This window comes from Schistosoma mansoni, assembly GCF_000237925.1.
Source record: "Schistosoma mansoni, WGS project CABG00000000 data, chromosome 1 unplaced supercontig 0034, strain Puerto Rico, whole genome shotgun sequence".
NCBI lineage: Eukaryota > Metazoa > Platyhelminthes > Trematoda > Strigeidida > Schistosomatidae > Schistosoma > Schistosoma mansoni.
Genome location: NW_017385988.1, coordinates 1,256,713 through 1,272,208, shown reverse-complemented (window position 1 = coordinate 1,272,208; position 15,496 = coordinate 1,256,713).

Genomic DNA, 15,496 nt, shown 5'->3' with positions numbered 1-15,496 from the left:
TACATTATTCTACTCTATCTTCTGTAACTGACTTAACTTCATATGTTAACATCCATTACACATGTAATAGATACCAAGGGTTTCATTTTGTTATGCCCCTATAAGGATAATGAATTTTAAACTTTGGGATCTAATTATAAACCAATATTATGCATATACTTTTTGTCGTATAATCGCTAAGTAACTAAACTATTCATATTCGTGTCCCCCTTATTATAAGCTTTATTTTGAACTACAAACTACTGCTATACGATTTACCATTCTTGAATTACACCCAGTCTTCTTATTACTGTTACCCCTACTCGAAGCCACATTGGACTAAACCTTGTACAAATGTTATTTTCTATTTTATTGGTACGATGTGGTCAGTCTGTTTGATATATAAACTCAGTATATTTGAAATACAAGGATTCAGACCGCAGAGGCTGTTCTGCACTTAACTGGCTGGGTTGGGCAGAAGTAGGACCGATACGTACTCTAGACTGCTCGTATGGTTTTCGTGTGTCACTGTTCCAATCGATTGCCCGCTGCTCTCTGATTGGCGGTTTTATCACGTCATACGTTAGCAAGGGCATCCACTTGGCTACAAGTTATAACACATTTCGAGTTTCAGATTGTTTAGTAGTATACTTATTCAATATGATAAATGATTAAGTAATATATAAACTTTAATTCTCTTAGGCTTAGTTACAAACTATTAAATCAATGGATTGAGAATTATCAGGAGGGGGTTTCGTGGAGATTTTAGTAATTTTATATAGTTGAAATCATGAGTCATTTGAAGCTAGAACACCATGGAAAACCTGGAAGCACTGGACGGCTGTTTCGTCCTACTGTGAGACTTCTCAGCAGTGGCTCAGTTGTCTAGAGGTTAAGCGCTCGCGTGCGAGACTGTTAGGTCCTCGGTTCAAATCTCGTGAGGCGGGATCGTGGATGCGCACTGCTGACAAGTCCCACAATAAGACGAAACGGCCATCCAGTGCTTTCAGGTTTTCCCTGGTGATCTAGCTTCAATTAACTCATGATCTCAACTATTAAAATAATCAATTTGTCAAGGACTAGTCTAGTATATTATCCCTAAAAAAGTAATTAATTGTAATATATTTGATAAGGAAGTAATAAATTATATACTTGATCCATCAAAAACGTTGACAATAGAATCAATATATACAGATATAGTAATTTAGATTGAACTAAATGTAGGACAATGAAATCATAGCAAAACATATTTCTTAGTTGAATGTACCTATTTTGTTTTTCTTTACTTTAATAGAATAAAACAAAGGAAATGTTTTCAGTTACTAGCTGATAAGTGTCTCATAAAATGTATGAATAGTTGAATAATCTTAGTATCTATCTACCGCTTACTGAAGCGGTGAACAGATGGAAATGATTTATTGAATAGATTAAGATGACGATTCATTGTATTATGATGACATTAAACTATTATCTTTGGTAATATAGAGGGATTATGGAGATTATTGAATTTTATTGGTTATCTTATGGATTGAAACTAATTAGTAAACCATTGTAGACTAGTGTTTTGTTTTAGTATGGAACTCTTAAGTGGTTCTTATCCATTGATTCCACTATGGATATAGTGCAGAAACTAAAGTTCCTGGGTTCGAGTCTGAAGTGTGGGATCATAGATGAATGAATGTAATTAGAATAGGGGTTTCGGTGAACACCGACCCAATCACACTTGATGGCGAAACTCTGGGAGAGGTGGAAACATTCACGTACCTGGGAAGCATCGTTGATAAACAAGGAGGATCGGATTCAGATGTAAAGGCGAGGATTGGCAAAGCAAGGGCAGCATTTCTACGATTGAAGAACATATGGAACTCAAAACAACTGTCAACTAACTTAAAACTGAGAATCCTTAATACGAACATCAAAACAGTCCTATTGTACGGAGCTGAAATTTGGAGATCTGCTACAACCATCGTCAAGAAGGTACAAGTATTTATAAACAGTTGTTTACGCAAAATACTCAACATTCAATGGCCGGATACTATCAGCAACAGCGTTTTATGGGAGAGGACAGAGTGGCTTCCAGCTGAAGAGTAAATTAGGAGAAGACATTGGAAGTGAATCGGACTTATATTTAGGAAATCACCAATGTGCATCACTACTCAATCCCTAACTTGGAATGGTGAAGGGAAGCGGTAAAGAGGAAGGCCAATGAACACATTACGCCGGGAAATAGAAGCAGATATGAAAAGGATGAATAGCAACTGGAGAGAACTTGGAAGGAAGGCTCAGGACAGGGTTGGATGGAGAATGCTGGTGAGCGGCCTATGCTCCTCGACGAGGGGTAACAGGCGTAAGTAAGTAAGTTTCGGTGAATATTATAATTTAATAGTTGAATTGATGACTTCGAGTTTAGGTATTCGTGTGCAGAAATTAAAGTTCCTCGGTTTGAGTCTGAAGTGTGGGATCATGGATGAATATATGTAATCAGAAAAGGGGTTTCGTGAATATTATAAATGATTTAATAGTTGCTTACTGAAGCAGTAAACAGATAGAAATGATTTATTGAATAGATTAAATTGATGATTCATTGTATTATGATGAAATTAAACTAATAGCCTTGTTAATATAGAGGGATTATGGAGATTATTGAATTTTATTGGTTATCTTATGGATTGGAACTAATTAGTGAACTATTGTAAATTAAGTATCACTAGACAGGTGTTTTGTTTTACTATGGAACTCCTAAGAGGTCCTCATCCATTGACTCCAGCATGGATGTAGTGATACGTTTGAAATATGTGCAGTAACTCAAGCTGCACTTACTCATTCAGCGAATTCAAAAATTAGTAGGATAAATAAACCTCCTTATTTAGAGAAAAGGGACCAAAATCATCAATTAGGAAGATACCGTAGTGAAATACATTAGATTGTGTATTTCATATTTATAGGACAACGATGTAGAATATTCACTGATTTGGTGAGAATGTTGGTTTCAAACTAGGTGATAAGTCTTGCTAGGTAGTGTTATGACATTATAAAAGAAGGTCGTTGCCAATTCGTTTCGGTATTATGTCCGGCTTTTTATCATGTGATTTATCCATTAATCGAAATACGACTTTTCTAATATTAACACTGTGACAAATCAATGACGTTCGACCAGTATGAGTAGTCTAGCGTCCTTATTGGTCCCTTGTCCGCCTAGCCCTTCCAATTGAGTTCAGAACACCAAATACAGCTTCTGCCATGCGAATCATTTATCTCAAGCATACTCGGTTTATGTACTAGACAGACAGACTGCACCACACCATAAAATAGAAATTAACATTTGTACAAGATTTGACCAAATGTGGCTGTGAACGTGGGAGACAATAATTAATAAACTGAATATAATTTAGGAACAGTAATTCGTATAACAATAATCCATAGGTCCAAATAAAGCTTATAATAAGATGAATATAGATATACACAATCTAATTACTCAATAGTTTAACCATCAGAATATGTATAGAATAATCGTCGATTAATAGGTCCCGGAAGTTACCCGTACTCATATCTTCGCTAGGATTAACAGGTAGCCAGTAGAACACTCGGTTATTTAAACTCTATTCTCTGGTTCTAATTTGTTTCCAATATAAATTGTCATATAATTGAAATCATTATTTCTTTTACTAAAAATTTGTTTTTACGTCATTTCTTATCAAAATCTGATGTAATTAGTTTTACTATTCATAAGTGACACACTTAGTGGGGAAAATAATTAGAAAAGTCAACTTCTAGGGATTGAATTTAGCAATAATAAAAGACAGGATGGGGTGTATGTGAATGTTGCATAGTCTTCAACTGTCTATGAATATGATTAGTCGTAGGTGGAATAAGAACATATGACTTTCAAGTTATTGTTTCATATTTTTTCACTCACTGACTACTATTACTTACTTATTACCTACGCCTGTTACTCCCAATGGAGCATAGGCCGCTGACTAGCGTTCTCCGACCCACTCTGTCCTGGGCCTTCCTTTCTAGCTCTATCCAATTTTTGTTCATTCTTCTCATGTCTGTCTCCATTTCTCGGTGTAATATGTTCTTTGATCTTCCTCTTCTCCTTTGACCTTCAGGATTCCATGTGAAGGCTTTTCTTGTGACGCAGTTGGGTGATTTCCTCATTACTGATTACTAGGTACAACAATAATGGTTCGACTATGAAGATATCTTGAAACTTACAACTTAACAAAAAGATTGATACAGACTATTAACTTTTAAATTACCTTCATTTATTACTTCTTCTTTGAGGAGGAAAGATAGAAATAAGATTGTCGTTTTTTTTAAAATGAGAATAGGACGTAATTCCAATTCACAGGAAGGATCATATAAATTAGTACAAAAGTAGAAATTGTTGTTTTCAGTTATAAAGCCTAGTAATGTTAATTCAATACACATTGAAAGAGGTGGAAACCATGTCAACATATAGCTGCTAGTTATAAGCAATGAGTAACAGAATTAGTCAGATATTCCAAAAACACCCCATAACCGTTATTTCAGCGTGTATTTTAGATTGATAGATTGCACATCTTGACCATGGGATGTAAATTAAACAATATACTTGTAATTTCGTGGCCCTTGTGTATGTGAATTTATTTAGGTCGTACGAATGACTGTTATCGAAATCTACATCCCAGCTACCCTCGCATATGCTCATCGACTTAAATCGCGTTAACGAATGATGGAATTAAACAAGTCAAATATGATAATGGATTTCAAATACATATATTTCAAACAATCATTGATCCAGACAAACAATCAGAAAAACGAAGCGGAGAAAGCGAAGACGATAGAGAGGAACGAAACGGACGAGAGAAGGCATGTGAGCCAACTCGACTTAACCAAACTTGACTGAATATTTGTATCCAGACAAAATTAAAGTATAGGCACACAATGAATAGGGTAAGTAATTAACACTCATACACTCATATAATAGAATAACAGTCAGGATTAATAAGCCGATAATTGACGGGGTTAAAATGTGGCTTGAAAAGAATGAATAATTTGGTCTATCCAGAAACTAGAATAACCTATATGGGCTTGACATAGCACTAGCCACTATAGTTATAATCAAGATTGATTTGGGATTCATTCAGTTCTCCGACGTATCTTAATGTTAAAAACTAGTTTCGTAAATCAGTGTTGTAAGTTTTGAAGTAGATTTCTTACTTTGCAATAATCCGTTATTTGATGTTATTGTTTTAAACTTTTAGTGGAACGAAATCTGACTCCAGTTAGATCGTTTCTGATTGTTATTGAAATATACATGTCACCGATCCTCGTATATAATCATCGAATTAACTTGAGTTTGTGAATAACGGAATTAAATAAGTCAAATACGAGAATGAAGTTTTGAATACGTAAATTTCACACAATCGTTAGTCCAGACAAACGATCGGAAAAACAAAGAGAAGAGAACGAAGCGAAAGGATGCTCTGTGATGGCGTATGAAGTAATTCAATTTAGCAAAACATGAATCGATATTTATAGTCGGACAAAAATAAGTTACGGAAATGTGATGAGTAGGATAAGAAATGCACACATATACGCTTTCAGAAAGAAACGGTAAAGGCTAATAAGCGAATAGGTGACAGGGTAAAAATGTGGATTGAGAAGAATGAATAAATTGATCTGTCCAGAGGCTAGACTAACCTATGTGTTCTTGACATAGTACCAGCCCTTACAAACTCATTCAGAAACTGGTTTAATTATTATTGTTATTTTTAACTTTGTTAAACATTGTTTCACTTAAACATATAGAAAATACATAGAGTTAACGAACAGTTTTCATCATATACCTCTATTAGTTGAAAGAACATCAGTAATCAAAGAAGACTTAATAGATTTTTCATACTGTACAGTGGTTTCTCATCAATGTCCATTCATTGACACATAAGATAAATTCAAGAAAACTTAGGAAAAGTGGAATGTCTTACATCCATGGGATCGATGTATGTTGTAAATTTAGTTCTATGTAAACTTGTATTTTTATATCACTGAACTGTTTCAAACTTACACAAAAGGCAGTTATTCAGTTGCTTTCCGAATTTCTATCCTTTTTTTATGATTATCCCATAAGTTATATAATTACTTTTAATAGGTACATTTCAGAAATGATTATTATTATTAGTATTGTAGTGAACAAGAACATGAGTGGGGACAGTCGAATGTATCTAGACCCAACATCACAGAATATCTCATTAAAATATAAGAATCATATGGTGAACAGTTAATTTACAAACTATCAATCAATTGTCTCAATCTTGACTATTTCTTCCGCAAATATTGGTCGATCGTCTCCGATTATAATCGTTCATGCATTTTCGTACCAGTTACGTGCCGTTCACATCCTCTCCTTATTGATCTTCTACTGAAATACATTCAATGCCCAACCATCACCATATACTACTTATGTGGATATCAGTAACCCACACCACACTATTATTATTATTATTATTAATCGATGAAACGTGAAATAAACATTAACTGTTCCGAAATTCATAAAAAAAGGCTCAATCAGGTTCAAAGAAATCATTAATCATAATTTTAATTATAAAAGTAACCTTTTTTTTCGATAAAAAAGGAAACAAAATTTTTTCCGAAGATAAACAGATCATTAATATACTTGAATATTTATTAAAATTATTGATTTGAATTGATGTAATTTGTTTGAATTGCTGTACATCAGTTAGAAAAAAAGAACAATATCAATAACTAAGCTTCATTTGATTAGAGTTACTTACTTAAGCCTATTACCACTCGTGGAGGAGCATAGGCCGCACACCAGTTTTCTCCATCCAACCCTGTACTTTTCATATCTGCTCCTATTTCTTGGCGTAATATGTTCTTTGGTTTTTCTCTTTTCCCCTTTCCTGCAGGATTCAAAGTTAAGGCTTGCCTCGTGATTGAGTATGATAATTTCCTCAATGTATGTCCTATCCACTTCCAACGTCTTTTCCTAATTTCCTTTTTAGCTCGAAGCTAATTTTTTTCTCTCCCACAGTAGTCTGTTGCTGATGGTATCCAACTAACGGACATTGAGTATCTTGCGTAGACTATTGTTTATAAATACTTGTACATATTTGGCGATGGTTGTAGTAGTTCTCCGTGTTTCATTTCCGTACAGTAGAACTGTCTTGATATTCGTATTGAAGATTCTGTCTTTGATATTGGTTGACAGACAGTTGCTTTGAGTTCCATATATTTCTTTGCCGATAGATTATATCTGAAAGGTTGAAATGTAACAGTTACTATGATACTATAAAGATTTTATTAATTAGGAGAACTAGAATACTTTGGTTTTTGATTCAATGTAATGCAATGAGTATGAAAAGATGTGAAATTTCTTAACTAATCAATAATTGTTATCCAGTGACTATCAGTTTAAAAGTCATTAAATGGTGTTAGGTTGTTTTGGGATTTATCTTTATCGATTATCTTTATCCTTAACGACTATATATAAGAATCTGCAATCCAATTCGATATTACGTTGGAAACTTCAATGAAGTATCATTTGGATCAAAAATATGTATACAACTATTTCAAAAATATAAATATATCCTTTCAGAAAATTAAGCCTTATTTTCAACAAATAATGTATTTTCGTTACCTCAGAAAGTGAAGTTCAATCGTGACCAAAGTCGTTCACCTGTTAGGACTCTCATGTCAGTATATTTTAATTACGTGTTAGCATAGTTTTAATGGTATACTACATGAGTGTTGAATATATTTTGAAAGATATGTCAATGCTAACTGTTTTGTCGTATATTGGACTAGTCAGAACTTGGTTATATGATAGTTAGACAAAAATGACCAAGAAATGTCTTGTAAGGTCTGTGAAAAAAACACTAGTGACCAAGTTTTCTAAGGAACATACATATATTTATACAAACACAAATGAGTATATATACATTGCAGATTCATTTTAGTCAATAAACATCCTACTCATTCTTAGTTATTTTACTTGGGTAGCCGCTTAGGATTGTCTATCAGTAGACTGACTATCAGTACCCATTCTCGGACAACACATGTCACAACATTTTGATCTTGCTTACTCTATTAGCTGAAGTATCCTTTCAATTTTCTACTCTAATTATTTACTCGATCGTCATGTCACGCAAAATTGAATTGTGTCAGATCCGTATTTATAATATTCGAATGTTATATAAGTAAACTTAAGTATCTATGTTATTAAGACTTAAAACTTACCTACTTATTTAAATGATCATACAAGTTCACAGACTATTACAGAATGATATATTATCAGAGAGGGTTTTGTGGATATTATAGTAATTTTAATAGTTGAGATCGTTAATCAGTTGAATCTAGACCACCATGGAAAACCTGGAAGCACTGAGTAGCTGTTTCGTCCCAATAATGGGACTACTCAGCAGTGCACATCCACGATAATGATAATATGATCAAGATATTTTTATTACAAATATAAATAACAGTGAATTGACTGTAATATTGCAACCATAGCATCGTGGATGTGCACTGCTGAAGAGTCCCATAATAGGACGAAACGGCCGTCCAGTGTTTCCAGGTATTCTATGGTGGTCTAGCTTCAATTGACTCATGATTTCAACTATGAAAATACTAAATTCTCCACAAAACCCCCTCTGATCCATAACAAATAAATCAATAATTAATTATTTAAAAGGAAAGATTAGACATAGTACTATATAGAAGAAAATTGAATGGATACTTCAGCTAATAGAGTAAGCAAGATCAAAATGTTGTGACATGTGTTGTCCGAGAATGGGTACTGATAGTCAGTCTACTGATAGACAATCCTAAGCGGCTACCCAAGTAAAATAACTAAGAATGAGTAGGATGTTTATTGACTAAAATGAATCTGCAATGTATATATACTCATTTGTGTTTGTATAAATATATGTATGTTCCTTAGATAAATAAACTCATTAATTAGAAAAAAATCACTGAATGTTTCATGTACTTCCTTAATGTTACTCATTTTTGCCCCCAATACTATTCAATTAATATCCTGTATTTTATTCTTCCTATTTTCCTTTACCAAAAACAAAAAAAAATTACATTTTCCCCTGTATACGACAATATTAATAATATTCCCCCCTGTCATTACAATTTTAGAAAAAAAAAACATGCACCACCTTCATAATAACTGATTACATATTTAGGGGGGGGGAATGTATTATTTATCCACTGAAATGCTATATGGGGAAATGAAAAAACAAAAGGCATAACATAGATAAATGTAAAAATATCTAAATAGATAATATTTTGTATTTACAACGAATTATGTAAACATTCTATCTGTATGATAGATTTAATTCTGAAATGTAAAAGACTTCTACTAATCAAATCATGTGAATACATATATACATATATGTATAATGGTTGAATTCATGATTCGATTCAAGTGAGACCACCTTGAAGAACCTAGAAGTATTAGATGGCCATTTCGTTCTAGTTCGGAACTCTTCAGCAGTGCACATCCATGATCCTGCAAGCGAATGAAACGGCCATTCAGTGCTTCCATGTTTCCCAAGGTGGTCGTCTAGCTTGAATTAACTCATAAATACAACCATTAAATTATTACAATTTCCACAAACCCTCATTCTGCCATATATATCATTTGTTGGTTATGATTATCTCATGTGCTTTTTATTGTTGATGACAGTGTATGTGATTTTATCTGTTTCAAACAGACTACACGAAACTGATACAAGATCATATCATAATAGTAAACATTTTATCTTGATTATTTTTCTTTCCTTTCTTTGCCGCTTCATTTGTATTTGTCATCATTGTACCTTGAAAGTAAAACGTAGCGTGAATTAAATTTACTTAGTATTGTTTGTTTGAATCTTCCCATTGATGTTTAGGACTGAAACTGGTCAGTGGCTATCAGGACTCAGTAGCTGAGTGGATAACGCGGTGGTGTTTGAAACGAAAAAGTACTGGGTTCGAGTCCCGGAGAGAACATCAACTCTGAGATGTAGGTACATCCAGCTGACGAGTCCCAAATAGGCGGAAACGTGCGTCCTAGATTCCACTGCTAGTCACTATTCATCTTTGCTTACGTAGCGTAAATTGTTTTTATTCAGTCTGGTTAAATTATATTTTGTTAAGATCCATTGTAAATATTAGATTTATGATTGATTGTAATATAAATGAAGCATTGAATTTGGGGATAAATTTTCAGTGTCTAGTCTAGTCATGAAATATTTTACTTACTTACTTACTTACTTACTTACTTACTTACTTACTTACGTAAGCCTGTTACTCCCCATAGACCATAGGCCACCGACCAGCATTCTCCAACTTACTCTTCCTAGTTCTATCCAACTTTTGTTCATTCTCCTCATGTCTGTCTCTATTTCTCGGCGTAATGTGTTCTTTGGTATTCCTCTTCTCCTTTGGCCTTGAGGATTTCATGTGAGGGCTTGCCTTGTGACGCAGTTTGGTGATTTCCTCAATGTGTGTCCTATCCACTTCCAGCCCATCTTCCTGATTCCTTCCTCCACTGGATGGAATCTGGTTTGTTCTCTCCAACAGTAGAATGTTGCTGATAGTGTTTGGCCAACGGATCCGAAGTATCTTGTGTAGACAACTGTTAATAAACAACTGTATCTTCTGAATGATGACCTTCGTAGTTCTTCAGGTTTCCGCCTCACACAGTAGAACTGTCTTGACATTTGTATTGAAAATTCTGATCTTGATGTTGGTTGACAATTGTTTTGAGTTGCAGATGTTTTTCAGTTGTAAATATGCTGCTCTTGCTTTGCCGATCTGCGTCTTCACATCTGTATCCGATCCACCGTGTTCATCCGTGATGCTGTCCAGATATGTAAAGGTTTCCATATCCTCCAAAACTTCTCCGTCAAGTGTAATTGGATTGGTGCATGCTGTATTGTATCGGAGAATCTTGCTTTTTCCTTTGTGTATATTGAGACCTACTGCTGCGTGGAGTATTTTGAACTACAATGATTATCACATATAGATTGATCTTGAAATGTAAAACTATGAGCACTGGATTTTAAGAAACTAAAACATATAATTTAGAGACAGTTCATTTCTGTTCAACTTATCGTAGCTAGTTTTAGTGCACTTTTTTCGCTGCAATTAAACTCAAATCGATTTTGTAAATGTGACAGTCTACTTAACGACCAATCAGAGTAAAGCGGGAATTACTATGTCTGCTATCTTTGTAAGCAATGACGGTCGGCTTTCCTAGTTCTGTACATTTTTCTGCTGTTTTTTTTTGTGTAGGTGCATAATATAATGTTTCACTGTACTGAAATTCCGTAGCTAATGTGTTACTCTAAGCGTTGGAGCAAACTTTCTTTAAATCAGCTTTGTTTTCTCTGATTTTACAGCTGCTACACAAGTCAGTGTATCCCTTAGGGCAATCAGTTTTGTTTTCAGTATTATTATATAGATATTGAAAATCAAAGTTAGTTTTTTGGCTAAAATAAATGTTGCTGTCGCCTGGGACTTTAACTGTCCGTATGTTCGTTCTTATAGGAACAGATATAACTGTCATTTATGATGTTATCGGGAGCAATGAAAGAAAACGGTATCTTCTTTGTTATTTTCTTTATTATTATGGAAAACCCTATCCCATCAACGAGTCAAACTAATACTGAATGCCAAGTATTAGTGAACATCAGTAATATTTTCGAAAAAATTATGAGACCTAGGCACCTGACAACCCTGGACCTAGTCAGAGATGTTATCGATCTACTGTAGAAGCTTTGCTATTAAAAATATGCCATATAGCAGTAATAGATTAGTTGGACTCATCACGTTGTGCGTGAAAGCAAAAACTGGCTTGTCCAGAAGCTAAAATAAAGTATATGGGTGTAACATATCAACCGATACTACAGTAATAAAGTAACCGTGATGTTTTTATCCTGACTTTATACATACATCTTGAATGATGTTTTCGTAATTAAAACTAATCATCTTGGTTCCATAGAAAACATTCCATGTTGATATACATCCAATGATTTCAGAACAGCCTAAACATTTCTTACTGTTCCACTTCAACTTGTATTGAGTTTAAATGATTAAACAGAGGATAAAAGTATGAAATATACTTTCTTACGTTGTTCTACTTATAGTAACTTGTAAATCTTGTTCACAAGTTACTTTGTTTTTTTTACCAAATAATGATATTCAAGATTTTTACTGTTTTGTTTTTTATCTAAAATCAACTCTGTTATTTGTTACTAAGTGAAGAAAAATTGACAATTGAATATTCTTACTTTTTCCCATATAGAAACAAGAACAAAATGACATGGAGACGAATATGAATAAACGATGATTTGAAAAAAAAAAACCAAGAATCAAGTGATGTTTTTATTTTTTTTAAAAAAAGAACTTTATTGAATCAAATGATCTTTTAGTATGTTTTTTTAAAAGGAAGCATCGTTTAGTGAAGTCGTGTTTTATTAAAGGTATAAAATTAAATATTACTGACTTCAAGATAGGTAAACTAATAGGAATTTTATGATGTGAAGATGAACTTCGTTGCAAACTGATATCATCTAGCCCCCAAATGCCCTGGTAAGGCCAAGAGTGAGGAGAGTCCGCTCTCCCTCTCCAATTGCTCTCACATGACCACGCGTATATAGCCTCTGCCAGCCAAGTCCTACTCACTGCCTTCTCGTGGAATTACTGTTGTTTACGAAATTGAGAGGACCAAAAGCGAATGTTCGACGCTTAGACCGGGTCGGTTGACACGGATAGTCCACCTAGGGGAGTTGGAAAACCCTCATTCCAAACAAATGGTGCACATGGGCTCCACGACCCTGAGGGAACAAATGGGGTATGAACCAATCGTTGGTCACCGACTACCATAGAACTGCATCTCCTCATGATGCTCCACTGCCTTGTGGATCAGATCTTTAGGTGAAAGGCTCCGGGTGTGGCCCCCTAAGAAAACCACCTGCTTCAGTTTGGGCAGTTGGGCAGTATTACAGCCCTCACACAAATGAAATGAGATTTGTGTTTTGCATATATATCTGATGCCCTTTTGTACCAATATTTATGTGTTTAAATTAATAAATAAAAATCATCTAAGAGGATAGTTCTATTCACACACACAAACAGAGAGAAATGGTTAAAGATGGTGAAGAAGATTTGTAGCTCAGAAGGTTAACAAGGACCAATCACCATCGAGATGCACAGGACAAGCTGTGAACCACATGTGGAGAAATTCAAACACTTCACTTCTACTCGAAGTTTGTGCTGATGATGTCGTTCAGAAGAACGATAAAAGCTCCATGACTAAACCATCCATCTCAGAGAACAAAACTCTATCAAAAAGAGAAATAGTTAGCTAAGTTAGAAACCGTCATTATTAGATTTTTATTTTAAATTTAACAATCTATTTATTCAACTTCAGTCATTTAGTGAGATTCTTACACATTTCAGCTTGATTAGCTTCTTTCTTACTCGAACAATAGGAAACCATTCTCAATGTGAGTGTATCTTGTTAGTATTCGACTTACACTCATCTATTAATAGAGTGCTTATTTCAAAAGTTGTAAGTCTTTGTCTCAATAATACATGAAACAATTGGTATCTCCTTTTAGGATATTCTAAAGTAAGATTGGAAGCAATTTACTGTTTTCTAATTTTCATTAATTCTTCGGCTTGAACTCGACCTGTATCAAAAAACATTCATTATACTAAATAGATGTCACAAAATATATGTTATTGAATCATCATATTGTTTAAGCGAATGTTCAAATGTTTAAATTCATCTTCTTCACTATGATTGTCCTGTATGTTTAATGAGTAGGTCATGTTTCATATAAAAAATGAAAATAAATATTATTCATCAATTTGTACCAGGTTAATTCAGTAGGTTACTTACAAGGTGATAGTTTGTAAGCAATATTTCTCAATTCATTTTGAACACTGGTGGTAATTTCATACTGCTAGATAACTTTAATGGTCAAAAAACTGACTTGAGTCATTCGGAAATAAAATTAAGATTTTGGATAAATTTTATTCACCTAATATTTGAGTATGAGCCACACTGTAAGCGTGAGAACTAATGATACTACCCGGTTTCCCTAAAACGGAAGCAAGAAAAGTAAGGTTCGAAGATATGACTTGGTGACCGAAGATCGAACTCTCTTACTATTTGGCTACCCCTTAACGGTTTATATAGCTGTAGCCTATCGTGAAATAAGATCAGATAAGCAGTTTAACCGCCAAATAATAAGGCGATTTATTCTGGAGATTTTCATGATATCTTCACATAATAACACTAAAAGTGATTGACTCTTTATCTTATGTTACACTTTTACACAGTAAGTTGTGAATGAAATTGTTATTTCATGTTTGATCAATAATTCACAACTCAGTATTCAGAAAGATATTTTACATGGTATATGAATTCTTATAATGAAACCTTTCATCGCATTACAAGGAATTAAAACTATTCTTGACATTTAAGACATGGCTTATATGATAATGATGCCTACTCAAATAATAAAAACAATCCACAACAAATTGCGGATGCTCCCTCCAATAAATCTCTAACGTATCTTCCAACAAGTGAAAAGATGACTCAATTCCGACCTACGATGATGAACTCATATATCTTGTTTTATTAGTCAATATAGTGGTATATGTCATTGTCTGTCTGGCACTTTGATGATGATAGAATTCCCTCAATACAGTTGTAGTTTGAAAATTAATCTAAGTGTTTTAATAACTTATTTTGATATTGAGTGGACGAAGAGAATCAGTAAGAAGCTGGCTGTCGACGAATATGAAGTCGACTATTACCCAATAATAAACTAGTATAAATATTTCAGTCAAACGAGTGTTCGAATACAGCCCAGATAGTTCAATGTTGATTTCTCTAACTGTGAGGCTTAATCTCGGACATGTGAATTTCGTGGGGAAATACAAATTTCTTTGAAACTTCAAATAACCTTCATTTAGCCTCATCTATCACGAAACATAAGTACATCACTTTTTTAGACTCCTTCTGACTATCTTGCATGCTTCATAATTCATTATAATATTTTGAAAATTAAGATGTATTTTTGAATGTATTACACTGATGAGTAAATGTCAAAAATGTTGACTTAGTTTGAAGTGAACACAGTTATAATTGAGTATAGTTAAAATCACACACTGAAATTAATCAAGAAGCACTTGAAAAGAATGTACAATTGCATAGCTATTTTGTTCTAGTTAAACGTTGTGAACGTTGTTCGAATCAATAACCTTATAAGAAACACGATTAGTTTGAACAACATCAATTGAAATCCAAGGGTTTTCAGTCTTTGATTCCATACAATCTTGGTTATACTTTCAACATCTTCGAATGTCACGGTTGATGATTATTTATCTACTAACATCACTAAACTTTAGAGCTTTTTGAATTGATATTTAAAAATCCAGAATCTGAATGTATTTAGGGTAATGTGTGACAGTCTAACATTCACCAGGTGTAATCACCTACATC